Below are 19,382 nucleotides of genomic sequence, written 5' to 3' on the forward strand. Positions count from 1 at the left end.
ATTCTGAGCACTTCATCGGTGCTAAACTGCTTGACAGGGATGTAGAATTTAATAAAATATCTACTTGTACATGGGGCAGGTTGCTTCATAAATCCACTTGTCCTGTAACAAAATCCACGTGTCCCTTCGGTGCCATGTAGGTTCGTCTTCTGAGGATGGCGCCTCCACCCTAAGTTGCTGAAAGTATCGAAGTATACGTTTGGAGCCCACCCATTTATTTAGATACCCCAGTATTCTCTGAGCTGAATATTGACATCCGGCTTTTACTGCCTATTTACCAGATTATCTTGAGATTACCTTATAACACTGTCGTCCTCGCCCTGCGGACCCTTTTGATCTTCGTCCTGAGGACAAACACCCGATGGACAATGAAAGTCTAAGGATACCATCCCTTCCGGAACTCTTTGTTACTGCCCTGAGGGGCCACTAATTTCCTTTGGCCATCCATAAAGAACCCTACCATCAGGTTTTTCTGTTCCACACTACTGGTGCATCCTCGCCCTGATGAAGGTGTAGCCCCGGCTAGGGAAGTACACCGAAACGCCCGTCGGCGCTATCTAAGGCTACTGTGGTAGTTGGAACCCCACTACCCTTACACTTTGGATGCTAACTGCCTTTTTGTTACCCTAACTAATATGTGGCAGATTCATCATATTGATGCCTTTTTTTACCTTTTGAATATAATTGTATGTCTTGATAGATTAGAGTATGTTGTTGTGGAGTTTATGAAAGTATGATTGTTGTTTCCTGGATGAGAGTTGTGGGACAGAAATTTGATAGCCTTTTGAATTGTGGATTGATGCATTGTAAGATATATCTGTACATATAACAAAATGGTATTTAAAAACATAGAAAAATAAATGTATTGATTTGCTTTATCAAAATCTAACGTGGTTGCAATTGTGTTCTTTTTCTCTTGACTTTTGTGTTCATCTGCCTCGAGGGTTTGTTATTATCATTAGGACCCTTATTAGGGCCTTTCTTGAATTAATTCTGGCAGGTACCATATTTTCTGGTTGTTCGCCATGTAGTGCGGTGACAAATTATGGCAGCAATCTCATTATATAAGAGCTCTGATATAGCCTCTCTGATTATGCCAGGGCTCATACCATAGAAGTGTTTGAATACTTGTAATCCCCTTACGTTCCCACGTTTCCGCAGATCTACATACTGGGGCTGAAGGTAGTGTTAAGCAATAGTTCCAGGGTTAGAGTGCACTTTTGAGTCAGTGCAAACCTACAAACTTGCATGTTTTAAGGGTTCTCAACAACTCTTCTCTAATCTTTTCCCTTACTGAGAAATGTTGTAAGTTTATTCATGACAATGGCAGATGTAAACCTTCTTCCAGAGTTCAGTGAGTGTAAATTTATATACCCGTGTTCCAGTCCAGCACCAATAACTCTTGTACGCGTCCCTCAATATCTGATGCCCTAGAAGCTCTCTTTCCATTCCCAACATCATTTGCTCTGTCAGTCGACTCAACAGTATGTGTCTCAGATGCCTATTCCCTGTGACCGCACCTTCATTCACTCTTTGCAAGCATATTTCAAGTGTCTCCTTCCTCTGTGACCCAGGTGCTGCCTTCTTCTGCATTCAACCAATTACCACCAGGTGTACCTTTCTGCCTTATATGCTCCTCTCACATGCCTGAAAATGCTTTATCAAGACATTTCAGATCAAAAGCACCCCCTCATTTCTGAAAGACTTTTTGAGAAAGAGTTTAGTATCATCAGCATACTGTCACATTGAAATTTCTGAGCTTGCGAGAGGGAATCCAGTGCCAGAATGCATTGACCTGAATTTTAAATCCAGTTGAGCAATGAACTATTCTGCACTTCTCCGAATCCACAGTCAGCCATTCAGGACTAGAATATGTTGGCTAGCATCAGACCCGGGAAAAGGGAGCTGGGATAGGAGGAAAAACACACACATTGGATCTCACCACTCTAAATCATCACTCAATCAACCAATCGGGGATTTGTGAAGCGCAGCTACACACCAGCGAGGCTCTCAAGGCGCTAGGGGAGGGCGGTGTGGCTCCGTTGAATGCTGAGGTCATCCGAAGAGCCAGGTCTTGAGGTCCCTCCTGAACTGTAGCAGTGTAGGCACTTGCCAGAGTTTGAAGAGGGAGGTCGTTCCAGGCCTTAGCTGTGAGATAGAAGGACTTTCCTCTCGTTCTGGTCTTGTAGATGCTTGAGATGCTGGCCAGAGAGAGGTCAGCTGATCAGGGGTGTCTCTTAAGTGCATGAAGGGAGAGGTGGTTCTTAAGATACGGTGGTCCGATATTGTGGAGGGCCTTGTATGAGTGGATGAGGCGCTTCACGGTTATTCTTTCAATGGGAAGCCAGTGGAGATCACGGAGGTGTTGGGTGATGTGGTTGTGACGGGGGATGTCTAGGAACAGTCTGTCTGCAGTGTTCTGGACAGTCTGGAGTTTGTGGAGTAGGTTCTTGTTGATTCTCGCGTAGAGATTGTTGCAGTAGTCCAGTCTTCTACTGAGGAAGGCGTGCATGACCGTTATTCTGGATTCAGGTGGGATCCATCTGAACATTTTTGGGAGCATGAGGAGGGTGTTGAAGCAGGGCAAGGATACAGCATTGATCTGGTGGTTCATCGTGAGTGATGAGTCAAGTATGATGCTGAGGTTTCGTGCGTGGTTAGTTGGGGTTGAGGGGGGCACCAGGCGTCGTCCCATGCGGAGGGGGTTGGAGCCAAGGATGAGGACTTCTGTTTTCTCTGAGTTGAGTTTCAGGCAACTCTTCTTCATCCAGGTGGTGATGGCTTTCATCCCCTCTAGGAAGTTGTACTTGGTGATGTTGGGTTCTTTGGTGAGGGAGAGGATAAGCTGGGTGTGATCGGCCTATGAGACGAGGTTTCTAACAATAGTTGCGAGGAGGGCCATGTAGATGTTGAAAAAGGTGGGGCTATGGGAGGATCACTAGGGCACTCCACATCTGACTCGCTGAGTTCTGTCTGTGAGAAATGAGCATTAATTATTAATGATGTGAATTAATTTTAAATTACACTAATTATTTTGTATTGTTTAAAGATTATGATCTAAATAAACAGATGTTTGACTTGACTTGACTTGAGAAATGAGCATATCCAGCCTTGGTCCTTTCCAAGGATACCTCCTTGCTTTTCCCCAAACCTGGCACCCTTCAACTAACTCGTCTACTCATCATTTCTGACAGAGCGCCAAGAAAAAACAAAACAATTCCTGTTGTTTGTTTCACACTTTAAAGACACAGAAAAACTGGATGTTTTACTTTCAGCGCGCTTGGTTACCTGCGCGGCCTTTATATCTCACCACCCACAGCGTCAAAGTAACCAGCCACCCTTCGTTAAGCGCGTCTGCTAACCCTTTAGAGGGCCTTCATTCCTTTTTTGATTTTACGCACTGTCAGACTTTACTTATTGTTATGCACGTTTGAGCCTGAGGCTCGGGGCATTTTCAAACGCGCTCCGTTACCTGCACGCACCGATTGCTGCCTTTGTTCCTGTAAGCACCTCCATTCCTCACCGACATTATTGCTTCCACCTTCAGCAAGTTCCTGACGCATGACGCTCTCCACAAAGCGCTTTGACGTAGAGCTGTGTTACCATTGCTTGGCAACCAGCTCTGTTCTCAGAGCCCCCCCCATCTCCTTGACTACGCGCTTGTTTTCTCTATTCAATACCAAAGGGGAAGATGGACGGAGCGCTTGAGCAAATCAAACACTCATCCCCAGTCAACTGATCTGGGTTTAATCAATCATCATTCTTTAGCTCACTCCACCACCCCAGTTCAGACATGACCATATGCAAATCAGTCTGACCCTGTGCCTCATGGGAACAGTCCAGCCCGAACTGCCAAGCCATGTCTTCCCTGGACCGGAAACAAGCATCCTGGGACCGGTTTCGGGTTCATAACCCTAATCAGCCAGGCTATCTTGAATCCAGTGACAAATTGAGCAAGGGACCCACGTCTGGGCATATCCTGCCAACATACGGCGAACAAAGCGATACCAAAGGGGATGATGGACGGAGCGCTTGAGCAAATCAAACACTTATCCCCAGTCAACTGATCTGGGTTTAATCGGTCATCATTCTTTAGCTCACTCCAACACCCCAGTTCAGACATGGCCATATGCTGTCCATATGGTTCCAGTCCAGGGAGGACCTGGCTTGGCAGTTTGGGCTGGACTCTTCCCATGTGGCACAGGGTCAAGACTGATTTGCATATGGCTGGGTTCAATATGGAATGGCCTGGTGAGCAAAAAAACGATGGATTTCAGCCCAGATCTCTGTACTGAGGTGAATGTACGACATTGTTATGCATTCTGTCCATCAACTGTTGCTTTTGCATTTGTCACCCCGAGTGGGATGGGTATGCTCAGACGTGAGTCCCGTGCTCTCTATGCCACTGGAATCAAGCTATCCTGGCTGAAGAGGGGTGTAACCCTGAAACCGGTCCTAGGATGCTTGGTTCCAGTCCAGGGAGGACCTGGCTTGGCAGTTCGGACTGGACTGTTCCCATGAGGCACAGGGTCAAGACTGATTTGCATATGGCTGGGTTCAAACTGGAATGGCATGGTGAGCAAAAAAACGATGGATTTAGGCCCAGATTTCTGTACTGGGGTGAATGTACGACATTGTTATGCATTCTGTCCATCAACTGTTGTTTTTGCATTTGTCACCCCGAGTGGGACGGGTATGCTCAGACGCGAGTCCCGTGCTCTCCATGCCACTGGAATCAAGCTATCCTGGCTGAAGAGGGGTGAAACCCCGAAACCGGTCCTAGGATGCTTGGTTCCAGTCCAGTGAGGACCTTGCTTGGCAGTTCGGGCTGGACTGTTCCCATGAAGCACAGGGTCAAGACTGAGTTGCTGTGTGAGATCTCTGTACTGGGGTGAATGTATGACATTGTTATGCATTCTGTCCATCAACTGTTTTTTGTTTTCTCTATTCGGCCTACCCAGCAAAGGCCCCTGCTTGCTCCGTACACGCAGCGGCACTGTGATCTCTTCTTTAAGTCTCATTCCAACACCTAAAATAAAAGCAGAAAAAAGAGTTACTTGATACTTGTACTTATAAAGTTGAAGGGGCATATCATCAAGGCCATGCGATAAATATCGCTCAGCGCTCTTAGCGCGAGGATAATTGTCGCCGGCCAACTCTAAATTTTATCGCAGAGAGAGCGTGCTATCAGCAACGATTATCTCCAAAATTCAGAGCGCAAGCTGCCAATTGTGCGATTATCGCTGGAAATACAGCGATAATCGCACAAGGTATGGCGAAAGCTTGCTGATGGGACAAGGCATACTTAGCCATGATATTCACCTTACATAGGATATCATGGCTAAGTAAATTTTGAAGCAGGCGTAAGGAAAGTAGAGATAACAGAGGTTATCGCTACTTTGCTTGTCGCTCTGCAGGTTAGCCTGCTCATTGATAATTGGAGAAATGTCGCATAGCGACATTTCTTCAGTTATGTCAGGGCAGGAACTCCCACTTTGCATCTCATTAGAGATGCAAAGATGGGCGTTGGGGGAAAGGGCGATAATGCAAGGATTCACGCGATAGCGTGACCTTGCTGATTAGGTGATAAAATTATTGCCGCTTTCTGTCCGAAAACGGACGCTATAGCGGAGATAATTTTATCTCCGGACATCTCTACCAGGGTCTGTTGAAAACACTCTCTTTACTTCTACGGTGACAAGCACACTTGCTTGTCGAACTACTTCTTCGGTGACACCTGTTTGTTGGATTAATCCTTTCCTCTCAGACTGATTCTATGGTGACAAGCACACCCGCTTGTCAAATTAATCCTTGCTCGTCAGACTACTTCTTCGGTGACAAGCACAACTACTTTTTGGATTGCTTCTATCATACGACTGTCCATCATCCCTACAACGTTGAGCACACCTTCTGTTGTTAAGTGTGCTTACACATAGTATTATTATTTCTGTGACTTTCATACTGAACTCGATAATCACAAAATGCAAAATGTTACTCCACCACCGTTTTTTTGACTAATCCTGGCGATCCCGTTATACGATGGTCAAAATGGAAAAAAGTTTTCCTTAACTATGCAAGGGTTTGCGGGGTATCGCTTAGCGCAGAGAGAAAATCGGCTTTACTACTGCACTGTCTAGGTCCAGAAGGACAAGAAGTGTTTGAACATCCTCCTGATTTGAGTGAAAGGGAATCTGATAAGCTCAATGAGTTTGAAATGTGCCTTAAAAACCTCGATAAGCACTACCTTCCGAAAGTTAGCACTATACTACAGTGGTATCATTTTGGAAGGCGAGTGTAAAAACCTGAGGAATCTGTTAAGGCGTACCTTACCGATCTCCTTAAATTGGGTGCCACTTGAAAGTTTGATGGGTCCCTTGAAGAGAGCATTCGCGATCAGTTCATGATAGGATGCAATGTTGAGAAAATCAAAGACTAACTGTGGCAGAAAGATAATCCTAAACTAGATGAGGTCGATAGCTAAGAGAATAGAACACTCCCTTGCCTGTGTCGAGGTCATCAAGAAAGAAAATTGTGTTTTGGAGGAAAAGGTTCACTCTGTGACAAAGAACCCCTTAAAACCCTCTTTGAAACAGCATGAACCTGCCCATTTCTCTTCTGCTCCCAAACCCAAGGGTGGTTCCAAGGTGAAGTGCTACCGATGTGACATGATTGGTCATCTTGCTAACAACAAGTCGCGTCCTGCTCTCTCTTCTAAGTGTCACAATTGTGGAAAAATCGTTCATCTAGCCAAAGCTTGTAGAGCTCAAAAGAACAAGAAGGGCGGACGTGTCAAAGAAGTTTCCCTTGAGGATGAGAGTGATTCTGATGAGTTACAATGTGGGAAGGTTTTAGTACACAACGGGCAGAACAAGGGTAAGGGGCCAGGGGATGAGGTGCAAGTGAATGATTGCAATATTAAGATGCTTTTAGACTCAGGTGCGAAGATTTCCCTCATCCCCAAAGAATTCTTTGATAGGAAATTACATGGGAAGGGGAAAGTCTACAAACCTGACATCAAGCCACTAGCTTATGGTGGCCAATCCATAAAGTTGTATTGTTATTCTGAGGGCAACATTGACTACAAAGGCAGATTAACTGAAGGGAATATTTATATCTCTTGCAGAGGCGACAGTATAATTAGCTGGTTCCACCAGGCTGGTCTGGGTGTGTCGCTGGTTCCTGGCGGGGATCCCTGCATCATTCTCAGGGACATCCCTTCACATCCTGTACATTTGAATGTTGTGTTATGTGGTATGATGGAAGTGAATCAAAAATGTGACTGGCGTACTGAATTCAAGAATGTTTTTAATGAGAGGTTGGGATGCCTCTCAGGATACACGCATAGGATCACTCTCAAGCCTGATGCTGTTCCGGTAACGTGTAAGGTGCGCTGCGTACCATTGAACATGAGAGAATCTATGCGCTCTGAGATAGAAAAGTTTAAAAAAGAAGGTATCATTGTCGAGACAGAGGCTAGTGAGTGGTTAGCCCCAGTCGTTCTTGCTCGTAGGGCCTCCGGAGAGGTGAGATTGTGTGTGGACCTCCGTGCTCTCAACCGAGCAGATGTCTCGGACAGGTACCCTCTCCCCCAACATCACGGAGATGCTGGCTTAATTAAGAGATGCCCAAGTTTTCTCCATCCTAGACCTCAAGGCGGCCTACCATCAGGTCAAGATTGACAATGAGTCCATGAACTTGACGGCCTTCATAACCCCTTTCTGGACTTACAAGTTCACTTGTCTTCCTTTTGGCTTAAACTCTGCAGTCTCCGTGTTTCAAAGAGTCATGGAAGACGTGTTGAATGGCGTTGAGGGGGTTAAAATCTATCAAGACAACTTTCTGGTTCCTGGCTCGTCTTAACTCGAACATGATGGAAGGCTTAGGGCTGTGCTCGAGAGATTTAGTGCGAGAGGCTTAACCTTACGCGAGAACAAATGCAAGTTTAACCTCGCAGAAATCGACTATCTGGGTCACAAATTAACTGAAGGGGGCGTTAGACCTAGAGACCACCTGGTGAAAACCATTGAGGAGCTCCCTGTCCCACAATCCAGAGAAGAACTAGTCACCTTTTGGGGGATGGCAGAGTACTATAATGAATTTGTTCCCCAATTTGCAAGTCGTACCTTCGTGATGGGGTCCCTCCTAAGAAAGGGTGTGAAATTTTCCTGGTCTCCTCAGTGCCAATTGGAATTTGAGGATGTCAAGAAAGCCCTCAGTTCTGCTACCTCTGTTCAGAGCTACAACACTTCTTCGAGCTCGATTTTAATTACCAATGCCAGTTCGAAGGGGTTAGGCGCCGTTCTTAAGCAAGTAAAAGACGTCAGAGAAACACCATCATGTTTCTTTCACGAGCACTCGTTGGCCCGGAAATACAGTACTCAGTGATCGAGAAAGAAGCACTGTGTATTTTCTGGGCCACCAAATTTGAAAAAATTCCTTTGTGGCACTTCATTTGTTGACGTTCAGACCACAAGCCGTTAAAGGATGTGTTCTGCAAAAAGAGTCTAAATGCTGTCTCCGCTAGGATATGTAGGTGGGTGATTGCCCTGCAAGATTACGACTTCACTGTAAATTACATACCCGGAGCAGAGAACAAAGTCACTGACTGCTTTTCTCGCTTAGTCACCAAACAGTGTAGGAGTGTCCTGTTTGATCCCGAGTATGCATGGACAGATGATGACTACAAGGTGTGTGAGATTGTGGAAGGAGTGATTTCGGGGCTGGAGTGGAAAGATACCATGAAGAATGACGTGGTCATGGATGAGGTGTCTAAGTTGGTAACTGAAAGTTGGACTGGCATCAAGGCCTTGAGCGAAAGCGTGCGGAAGTACTGGAATGTACGAGGTGAACTCCCCGTGGGTGGTGGCTTGCTTTGGAGGGGTACCAGATTCATTCCTCCGTCACAAGTCAGAACAAAAATTGTCCACTTGGCTCATCAGAGACACCAAGGAGAGGGTTCGTTTGCACTTCTGGTGGCCAAGCATTGACATCCTTGTGGAGCGAATGATAAGAGACTGCACGGAGTGCAATGCCTGTGATAAGACTTCCAAAACTAGGGTGCAACCAATGGTTATATGTGAAGCACCCACGAGATGTTGGCAGCACGTAGCCTTAGATCTCTTAGGACCTATCACTAGTAAGGCGGGCCAATCTTACGTCCTCGAATTGATGGACATGCTCTCGAGATGGCCGGAAGTTAAAGTAACACAGGGTATCGAAACTAGAGACGTCATTAAGTTCTTGGAGGACATCTTTTGCAGGGAAGGTCTCCCAGAATCCCTATTAACTGACAACGGTGTCCAGCTCGTGTCAAAAGAAATGGAAGAGTTTTTGGCCAAAAAAAGGAATCAAGCACAAGCATTGTTCCCTCTACCATCCCGAGTGTAATGGAATGGTAGAGAGGTTCAACCGTGTGCTAAGAGTCAATTCAGCTGGCTAAAGAGCAAGGCAAGGACTAGAAGTCTGGTTTGTTTGAAAGAGTGATGGTCTACCGTTTGACACTCCACTCGACCACAGGGAAAGTCCCTTTTGAATTGTTTAGGGGTTGCACTCCCAATACTTCTATGTTCCAATCTTGGATGAGTGGGAAAGATATTGACATTGTGAATCACAAGGGCATTAATAGTCACTTGGGTGCCCAATGGGAAGCAGTCCAGGATCTCAAGGCAGCCAAGAGAAAAGCGGACGTCGACACCAGACATGCTGTCTCTCACACAAACGTTTGTGTGGGTGATCGTGTGTAGGTCCATGGTGCGAAGTTCTCTCCGCCTTTTAAACTGACCAATCTGTTCTGTAATGGTGTGAAACTTGATGGGCGCATATGGAATTTGGGTAGGATTGCCCTCGTGCCTTCTGGTACATCCTTCAGGTTAAACGGCCATAAAGTTCACACTGAGGTTGCCCCTTCCTTGCGTAGAACACCTCGCATATGTAAGGCTCCTGGGGCTCTACATGATTTTATTCTAAGCTGACTATTCTTTTGCGTTCTGCTATTTCATCATGTTGAAATGTTCTTGTTTTAAGTTTCGGGGGAAGGTCGGTGGTAATTGCCTGACATGCTGTGTTAAGTCAGGCAGAATCTTTATGTACTCTAGAATGTTTATAAGACTCCATTGTTGTGTGTTCAGGAGTCAGTTATTTCCAGGGTGTCCTGTGGATAGGACGTTGTTATACTAGAAGCTGACAATAAAGAAGATAACCTTCTCCTTCACTGCGCCTAACTGTTACTTCTTCACAGCCTTCCTATTTAATGCATGAAATGCGTACTTTTTCTAGAGCAAGGATACTTAGGAGTAGATATTCTAGCCCTAAAGAAGGCCCCAGACCCATGCAGGCCGAAACATGTTGCCACTCTGAAGAGGTTATAACTGAATCAATATATTCAGATAAAACCCCGTTTGGTTCACCGTTTTATTTCATAACCCAGGTACCCACCGAATAAACACATTGTTTGGGTATACCTGTGGGTATTTTTAACATCACTCATCTGGTTCCCTGCATGGTCAGTTTATGCTTTACATAAGAACTCCCATAACAACTTTGGTTGAGTCCACCCAGGTAGTACCATCTCACCTGAGTGTGGAAAGAAGTCTAGGATGAAGCATGTCACGATAAGAGAGTGAGGCGTCTACTCCAATATCTTTGGATACCCCATCACCTGAAGATTGTTTAGAGGGAAAGCAAACAACCCCTGTGGGCCCGCTTTCACTTTCCTTTCTTCCTTTTCCTGACAGTCAGGATGTCGTAAGTAGGGTCAGGACATTTCCATTTAAGTTACAAGTAGTTTTATTTAAGAGCACAGCTGAGCGCACACCTCGCCAGCTGACCAAACCATCAACTGACAAGAGTGGAACACTCTAGTACTAGTTAGAACACTCACATGTATTCTGGGAGGCTGGAACACAAAGGAAGTCCTAATGACCGCAGATGGCCATGTTGGGAGAAGCACCAATATACTACACATCTTCCTCCTTTACAGAGAAAAAAGAAATAAAGAAAAAACACAAAATGAAGCTTAATGTATGGGAGACAACAACAATAATCATTAAGACAGGTAGGAGGTCTACGACGTCTTGACCTTTTTAGTAAGCGAAGGCAAAGCAGCGTTTTGGGGTCAAGGGTGAAGTGAGGGACATCACCAAAACAATAGACAGGCATCACCACCACCTACTCCCCTTAGACTGACAAAAACAGGAAGAGACAGTCTACTTTCTCCAATCTGTCCTTGTCCAGCAAAAACAGGAAGAGACAGTTTACTTTCTTCAATCTGTCTCTGTCCACCACCGCTTACCGCTCCAAGTTGAAGGTGAACAGCTCAAAAAATGCCTCCATGCTTTCGATTGCAAATATGTGGATTTAATGCTCTCGACAAAATAGATGAAGCAAATTATTTCTATGTCCTAGTTCGGATTCTCTTTCTCCGGTTCTGGGCCTCTTTCTCTGGTTCTAGGCCTCTTTTCTTTCGTTGGTTGTGAACTCTCTGGCCCATTTTTTTTTGTTTTGGGCCCTTTATCTTAGTTCTGTGGGCTCTCTGACCCAGTTCTAGTTGCGGGACCTTTGTCCCCATTCTGGGCTTTGGTTTTCTTTCTCCGAGTTTGGACTCTCTGTCCTATTTTTGGACAATCTGTCCCGGTTCTAGTACCTTTGTCCCCGTTGTGGGCTTTCTGTTGTGGTTCTGGGACCTTTGCCTCCTCTTAATACTGGTTCTGGGACCTTTGCCCCCTCCTGGTTCTGGGACCTTTGTCCCCGTTGGGGGCTCTCTGTCCCGACTCTCCATCGTGGTTCTGGGACCTTTGCCCCCTCTTGGTACTGGTTCTGGAACCTTTGTTCCCGTTGTGGGCTCTCTGTCCCGGCTCTCTATCGTGGTTCTGGGACCTTTGTCCCTTGCCGGTTCTGGGCTCTCTGCCTCAGTTCTTGGCTTTCCCCGTTCAGGACTTTCAGTCCCAGTTATGTTCTCTGTCCTGGTTCTAGTTAGGCTCTCGGTAGCCATTCTGGTAACTTGGGCTCTCTGATCCACTAAATTGCATGTACAGCACCAGGTAAGACCACTGTCTGTATTGGGGTAATGATACAAATCTTATCTGGCTTGGCATAGGATAGGAAGTGGCTGAACTAATGCACATAGCAGATTCGAAATATTGTTAGCCCCAAAACAAAAATCTTGGACTCCTTTATGATGTGCCTCAGCCTCGTCTTTTGTTTCTTCGATTATTGATGCCTTCGTTTTTAATGATTCAGCTAATTTCTCCTCATCTTCCGTTTCACTGTGCCATTCACATTCTTCGTCGGTTGGCTCAACTTCACCATTGACAACCTCTCGTCTCTTTTCCAAGAGAGGCTGGTAAAGTGCTGCATATTTCATCCCCAGCTCATGAACCTCTTCATAAAACTTTGCTTCTATGTGGGCACATTTCACTTGCAGTTGTTCCTGTGCATTAATTCTTCTCTTCACTGTTTTCGGTAAAGTTTCACCGTAACTTGAAGGCGATTGAGACACATGTTCAAGACGAATTTGAGAGTTCTGCAAAACTTTTTCTGCCAGCATCTCTTTTTTTCACTTGTATTTGTATCTTATTTTTTCTGCTCCTGTGATACTAACACTTTCTTTTACGTCTACTGCATTTGCATTGTCTTCTTTTGTTTTTTCTGCGGCCATTTCATCATCTTTTTTTTCGTCTCTGTTTTTATCCCCATCCATGGGGTCTGAAGGATTATCTTCTGCTTTGCCATCATCTGCCATATTTTTTGCATAATCCGGCTTTGCGGTCAGTTTTCGGGCCCGGCAGACCATTTTAATCACGAAGCGCAGCAGGGCGGCAAGAAAACGACACACAAGATGGCTGCCTTATTCTGCACCGAGACGAGATGGGTGGACCGCCGTGGGTTCTTGGTGCGAGGTGTTGCTCGAGGCTGTGCAGGGGACGTTCCCTCTCTGGTCTGGTCAGCCACATCTTCGCCAAATTGTTGTAAGTAGGTTCAGGACACTTCCATTTAAGTTACAAGTAGTTTTATTTAAGAGCACAGCTGAGCGCACACCTCGCCAGCCAACCAGACCATCAACTGATAAGAGTGGAACACTCTAGTACCAGTTAGAACACTCACAGGTATTCTGGGAGGCTGGGGAGGTGGGAACACACAGGAAGGCCTAATGACCACAGATGACCATGTTGAGAGAAGCACAAATATACATTCTTAGGGATATACAGACAACAGCAGTTACTTATTTGTGATGCGATTGTACCCGGGAGATTGCAAATGACCTGCTTCTCTCACTCTCTATTGTGAATAAGAGTTGTTTATGTAACACAACACTTCTGATAGTTATGTACATCACACTGACAACAACATAATCACTTTCCTCCTCTCACGTCACTACCTTAGAATGTGTGTCATGGGAAAAGTAATAAAAAAAAAAAGTATTTTAAAGAGAGGAAAAACCTTCCTATTCATCACACAGATTAGCAGCAAATACCGGCAAATGAAAATATACGTTTATACTCTTTTAAGGTTATTTCTGAAACAGTTATTTAACGTTAGAAGTTTGCTTTTGTAATACTTGCATCCAAAGAAAACTTCTCTGTATCTAGATTGATCTAACACATTGAAGAGAGCGGACTGCGCAGAGACGGCACATATGTGTAGCGGTCTAGTTGTTATCGCGTCACGTTGACGTGACGCGGGCAGCCATGTTGGCGCCGGGATGCGCGCGCAGTGTTAGCGCGCCGAGAGCCAGAGTACGGAGTGCTGGCCGGCGCTCCTCGGGATAACTACTTATCGGTACAACAAATAAATATAGCGGGAAGACCCCACGTGTCTCGAGTGATCATTTATACAACATTACAGTGGCGACGAGGTCGGGACGGAGACCAGACCGACGGGGGAGCACTGTAGAGGGCAACACTCCACGTGGCCCCCACGAGTCGAAGGAAGGCACACAAGCAGGTCACCAGGCCTTAAACAGAACACCGGACAGGCCTGCCTGGAGCGAGGGAGTCACGGGAAACGTCCTAGCCAACCACGTAGGACGATCCTAGGCACAGAGCAACCGAGGAGCGTGGCAGTGCCACAGTACAGTACAGGAGCTACATATAGGCCACAGGGACGACGCTGTCCACAACCGCCAAGGGCACACGCGCCACCGTCGCACGTAACCAGGCACAGAGAGCGCTGCGCTGGCTACCAAAGAGGAGGAAGTGGGGTCCAGTGACAAGAGCCCCCAGAGGATCAAGCACACAGGAAACAACGACAACACCCCAGGCAGCCCCCCGAGCAAAGCCACCGACGGAACAAGCACCAAGGAAGTGAAGATGAGTACCCCGGCAGGATATGCGATTGCACCCGTGCAATTCCTGACGAAACCCGGAGAACCCCTGATGAAATGGGAGGACTGGAAGGAATATATAGACAATTTCATAGGGGTCTTGGGGGACGAGAATGAAGAGAAATTCACCCCTCAGAGGAAAAAACGCATCCTGCTACTAAATCTAGGCCCAGAAGGACTGAGAATATACAAGAGTCTAGTACCCACGAAGAGAGAAGACACAGACGACGATGTGTATGCGCACGCAGTGGAGGACCTAGATGAGCGATACCGCCCCACCATCTGTGTTTCAGTGGATAGATATAACTTCCAGCAAAGGAAACAAAAGGTGGGGGAATCCATCGAAGAGTATGTAGCAGCCATGAGGAAGCTCACAGCCCCGTGCAGGTACGCACTGTGGGAAGATGAGTTCATAAAAGACCAGGTGATCATGCACACCACTAGTGCAAATGTGCAAGACAAGCTGTGGGCGAGTGGGGACACCACACTCAAAGAAGTAATGGTCATAGTGAAGAGGGCAGAACTCTCAAAGAGGTGCGCCGATGCTACCAGAAAAGAGACGGTCACCCCAACCATGGTGAACAAGATACAGGAGGGAGATCACCGCAGGGACCAGAAAACCAAACCACCCATAGCCAAAGGGACCAGCAGATGGCAAGGGAAACAAGCGGACAGCGAGAACAAGAAAACGTGCTACAGGTGCGGAAGTTGGTCCCACGAAGCCCACGACAGACGTTGCCCGGCATTCAGAGCCAAATGCCTGCACTGCGGTATCATGGGTCACTACGAGAAGGTGTGTCGGAAGAAACAACAGAAAGGAGTGGTGAAATATGTTGACCAAAGCGCAGAAGACCTGGAAGAAGCCACGGAGGAAGAGGTGGTCACTGTCTTATGTATATACGATCAGGTATTGAGCGTAGACGACAAGAGATCGACCAAACCAGTCCTAGAGATGTCCATGGGCGGCATAACCATTTCAGTAGTGGCAGACACCGGATCCCCATTTACCATCATACAGAGAGCAGTGTGGGTAGAACATTTCCAAACCAAGTTGGGCCCTGATCTGGAGAAACTAGACATACGACCGGTAACCTATAATGGGGATTGCATTCCCATGCTGGGCTTCCGACGTCTACTGTTTGAGTTCAGAGGCCGATCAGCGTGGTGCAAACTGTATGTGGCCGAGAAAGGACCCTCCGTCCTAGGATGGTTAGACCAGGGCGACCTAGGCATAAAACTCGACCCAGGAGGGAAGGAACAGATTCTGCTCACAGACCAGGAGGAATGGCCGGACATGGATAGATGGAAGAAGAACTACCCAAAAGTGTTTGGGGGCACGGTAGGGAAAATGGAGAAATTTCAACATAAAATAGTGCTTAAGGAAGGATCCACACCAGTAGCACATAAAGTGAGGAACGTGCCCATTGCAGTAAGGGAAGCCGTCCAGACAGAACTCCAAGATCTGGAGAAGAAGGGCATCATAGAACCCATAACCTGCGCCGAATGGCTGGCGCCCTTGGTGGTCGTGATGAAACCCAACGGGAAGGTCAGGCTCTGCGTGGACCTGAGAGAACTCAATAAGAACATAGTGGTGGAGAAATTTCCCCTTCCCAAGATAGAGGAGATGCTGGCGAGAACCAGAGGAGTCCAGTGGTACTCCACCATCGACCTTACATCAGCTTACCACCAGGTAGCTCTACACCCGGACAGCAAAAGCCTGACATCGTTCATCACCCCGTTTGGGTGCTACAGATTTTGTCGCATGCCGTTCGGGCTAGCCTCGGCGGCAGCCGTCTTCCAGAAGATGATGCACCAACTGTTCAGAGACTGCAAGGACGTACAGTACTTCCAGGACGATATACTAGTGATGGGCAGAGATAGGAGGGATCATGACCGGACACTAGAAAAGGTATTACGAACACTGGAAGCCAAAGGTCTCACGGCGGAATGGTCGAAATGCCGGTTGGGACTGCAATCGGTAACCTATTTAGGCCACGAAATAGGGCGACAGGGGATCACACCCAAGATGGAGAACGTGAAAGCCATCGTTGAAGCACCGCCCCCCAAGAACAAGGAGGAGGTCAGATCATTCCTGGGGATGGCGGAGTACTATAGCAAGTTCGTGGTACAATTCGCGTCCAAGACCTACAACATGAGGAGGCTGACTAGAGAAAGCACGGTGTTCCAGTGGACACCGGAAGCCCAAGCGGAATTTGAAGTCATCAAAAAGGGGATCCCAGAAGCAATTCCACTCAAGGGGTACGACCCACAAGGCGCCACCATACTCATCACTGACGCCAGCGACAAGGGGTTAGGCGCTGTACTCATGCAAGACCGAGGAAGTGGGAACATGGAGACAATCAGCTTCGCCTCTAGAGCACTGACGGAGACAGAAGGCAAGTACAGCGTCATTGAGAAGGAGATGTTGGCGGTAGTGTGGGCCATGACGAGGTTCAGGCAGTTCCTATGGGGTACCCGATTTCTGCTCAAGACGGACCACAAGCCGTTAGTGAAGGTCTTAACATCGTGCGGACACGCCAGCGCCACACCCAGGATATCGAAGATGTCCTTAAAACTGTTGGAATTCAGATATGACGTGGAGTACATCCCTGGAAACAAGAACCGAGTGGCGGACTACTTGAGTCGAGCGGCGGCCATGGAGCCGGGAGAAGAAGACCCAGCGGACAGAGGAGAGATGGTGGCTCTCATAGAGGACCAAGAGAAGATCATCAGCATACAAGAGTGGACTAGAGCTTACGAAGAAGATGCTGACCTCATGGAAGCAAAAGCACACATCACACAAGGGTGGCCTGATAAGAAAAAGGTGAAACCCAACCTCAAACCTTTTTATGAAGTGAGAGAGGAACTGACAGTAGGAGATAAGGGCATATTCATCTACCGGGGAGACAGAGTAATCCCCCCCACGAACCTCATCAACAAACTGCTGGACTTACTACATGAAGGCCACCTTGGCATAGGGAAACTCAAAGCCAGATCGAAACAGAACTACTGGTGGCCAGGTATGGACATGAGAGCAGAGAGACATGTCAGAGAGTGTCCCCAATGCCAAGGAGCTGACAAAAACATTGAGACCATTACGTCCAGCACTTGGGAAATTCGACACTCCCTCAAACCCATGGGAAGAGTTGTCAATAGACATTCTAGGACCGGTGCTGGATGACCAGAGCATACAGAAATATGTGTGTGTCCTCATCGACCGTTATTCCAAATGGCCAGAAATAAAAGTGAGCGAATCCATGGACACGGAGAACATCCTGGAGTTTCTATCGGAGACATTCACCCGGGAGGGAATTCCCAAGTCCATCTTAAGTGACAAAGGGCCACAGTTCACATCAGAAAAATGGAAACAATTCATGGGGAGAAATGGCATCTCTGTAAAGCACACGGCCATATACCATCCGGCAGGCAACGGTCTGGTGGAACGATTTAACAGAGTGGTGATGGGGGCCATACAAGCGGCCATCACCTGTAACAAAGACTGGAAGAAAGCGTTGGAGACCATGGTATGGGCCTACAGAATAACGCCCACAAGCACGGGGTACAGCCCGTTTCAAATATTGAGAGGACGTGAACCCTTCACACACGACAACAGAATCTGGAAGGAGAAGGTTGTGACCAGCGAATGGTCTCCGGCGGTCGTAAGAGCAAATCTGGAGAGGGCACAAGCCATCTACACCAATAACTATAATAAGAGGAGGAATGTGAAGGACACTCGGTTAGTGAGAGGAGAATGGGTGAGAGTAAAGCTGGCTACCCTACAAAGGAAAGGAGACAGCAAGTACAGCAAGCCGATGCAGGTTAAGGAAGTGTATGATCGAGCGGCTCTGCTCAGTGATGGGAACGTGTGGTCGCAGGACCGCATGGCCCGGTGCAACAAGATATTGAGATGGGATCAATGGGATCCGGAAGGTGAAGGCATAGAAGACGTGGATGAAGAGAATAAGGTGAGCGGAAGTGAAGAAAGGGAAGAAGCAGGTGTAGGAGAGGAGCAAGTAGGTGAGCAAAGGGGTGAGACCCCAGTGGCAGAGATGGACAGGCCGAGAGGAAATATGAACAGTGAAGGAGCGACGACTGGAGGAACAGAACTTGAGGAAACGCAGAGCCAAGTGGCTCGAGGGAACATTGGTAAGGTGACCAGGAGTGGAAGACAAGTTGTAAGGCCTTCCAGGTTCCAAGACTTTGAACTGGACTGCGAACTGTAAGTGACTGATCTTTGGTTGGGTAAAAAGGGGGAGATATGTAGCGGTCTAGTTGTTATCGCGTCACGTTGACGTGACGCGGGCAGCCATGTTGGCGCCGGGATGCGCGCGCAGTGTTAGCGCGCCGAGAGCCAGAGTACGGAGTGCTGGCCGGCGCTCCTCGGGATAACTACTTATCGGTACAACAAATAAATATAGCGGGAAGACCCCACGTGTCTCGAGTGATCATTTATACAACATTACAATATGATTGATAAATGTTCTAGGGTGTTTCTGCTTTTACATTCTGTAACTCGTCATTTCTCTTCTTCAAAAATCGCAATAAAAAGATTCAAACGTGCCATTGAAAATTGCCTTCCCCCGATCCTTCCGGCCGCCGTCCGAGCACCGTAAAACATCCACCGGCCAGCCTGAGCGTCAGCCAACATTAGAAGCAGTCAACTGCGGGACGGCTGTCAGTCACGAACTGATCCCTCAGTTGACCAACCGACTAAGGCAGTAGCCCAATTACTGAGACCAACCCAACGCTCAATGATCGATCGCATCGGGTCAGCTGCTGCCTCCGCCCCATATCCTCTTCATCTTGCCAATCAGAATGGAGGGTGGGGAGGAGGGTAGCCCGCTCGGGCCGACATCGGCTGCCATCGCTTAGTCAGTGGCCGACGTTCTTCCGTTGCACCGACAACTATGCCCCAGTCGGCTCCTGAGAGCGGAGACTGTGGAGCACTCCCAAGGACACAAACTCGTGCGGCCTCCACAGCCAATCAGCGCTTCAGAATGTTCTGCGCGCATCACGATTGGCTGAGGGGCTGCCAACGCTCCAATCCTAGGCGACCTTACAC

At 47.4% G+C, this 19,382-nt stretch overlaps 1 pseudogene; it reads right to left on the reverse strand.

The window, feature by feature from the left end:
• Nucleotides 1-12,076: 12,076 nt before the first annotated feature.
• LOC146788964 (nucleosome assembly protein 1-like 4 pseudogene) lies at nucleotides 12,077-12,544 on the reverse strand (annotated as a pseudogene).
• Nucleotides 12,545-19,382: the final 6,838 nt, after the last annotated feature.

The sequence above is a fragment of the Triturus cristatus genome, chromosome 10, assembly GCF_964204655.1.
Source record: "Triturus cristatus chromosome 10, aTriCri1.1, whole genome shotgun sequence".
NCBI lineage: Eukaryota > Metazoa > Chordata > Amphibia > Caudata > Salamandridae > Triturus > Triturus cristatus.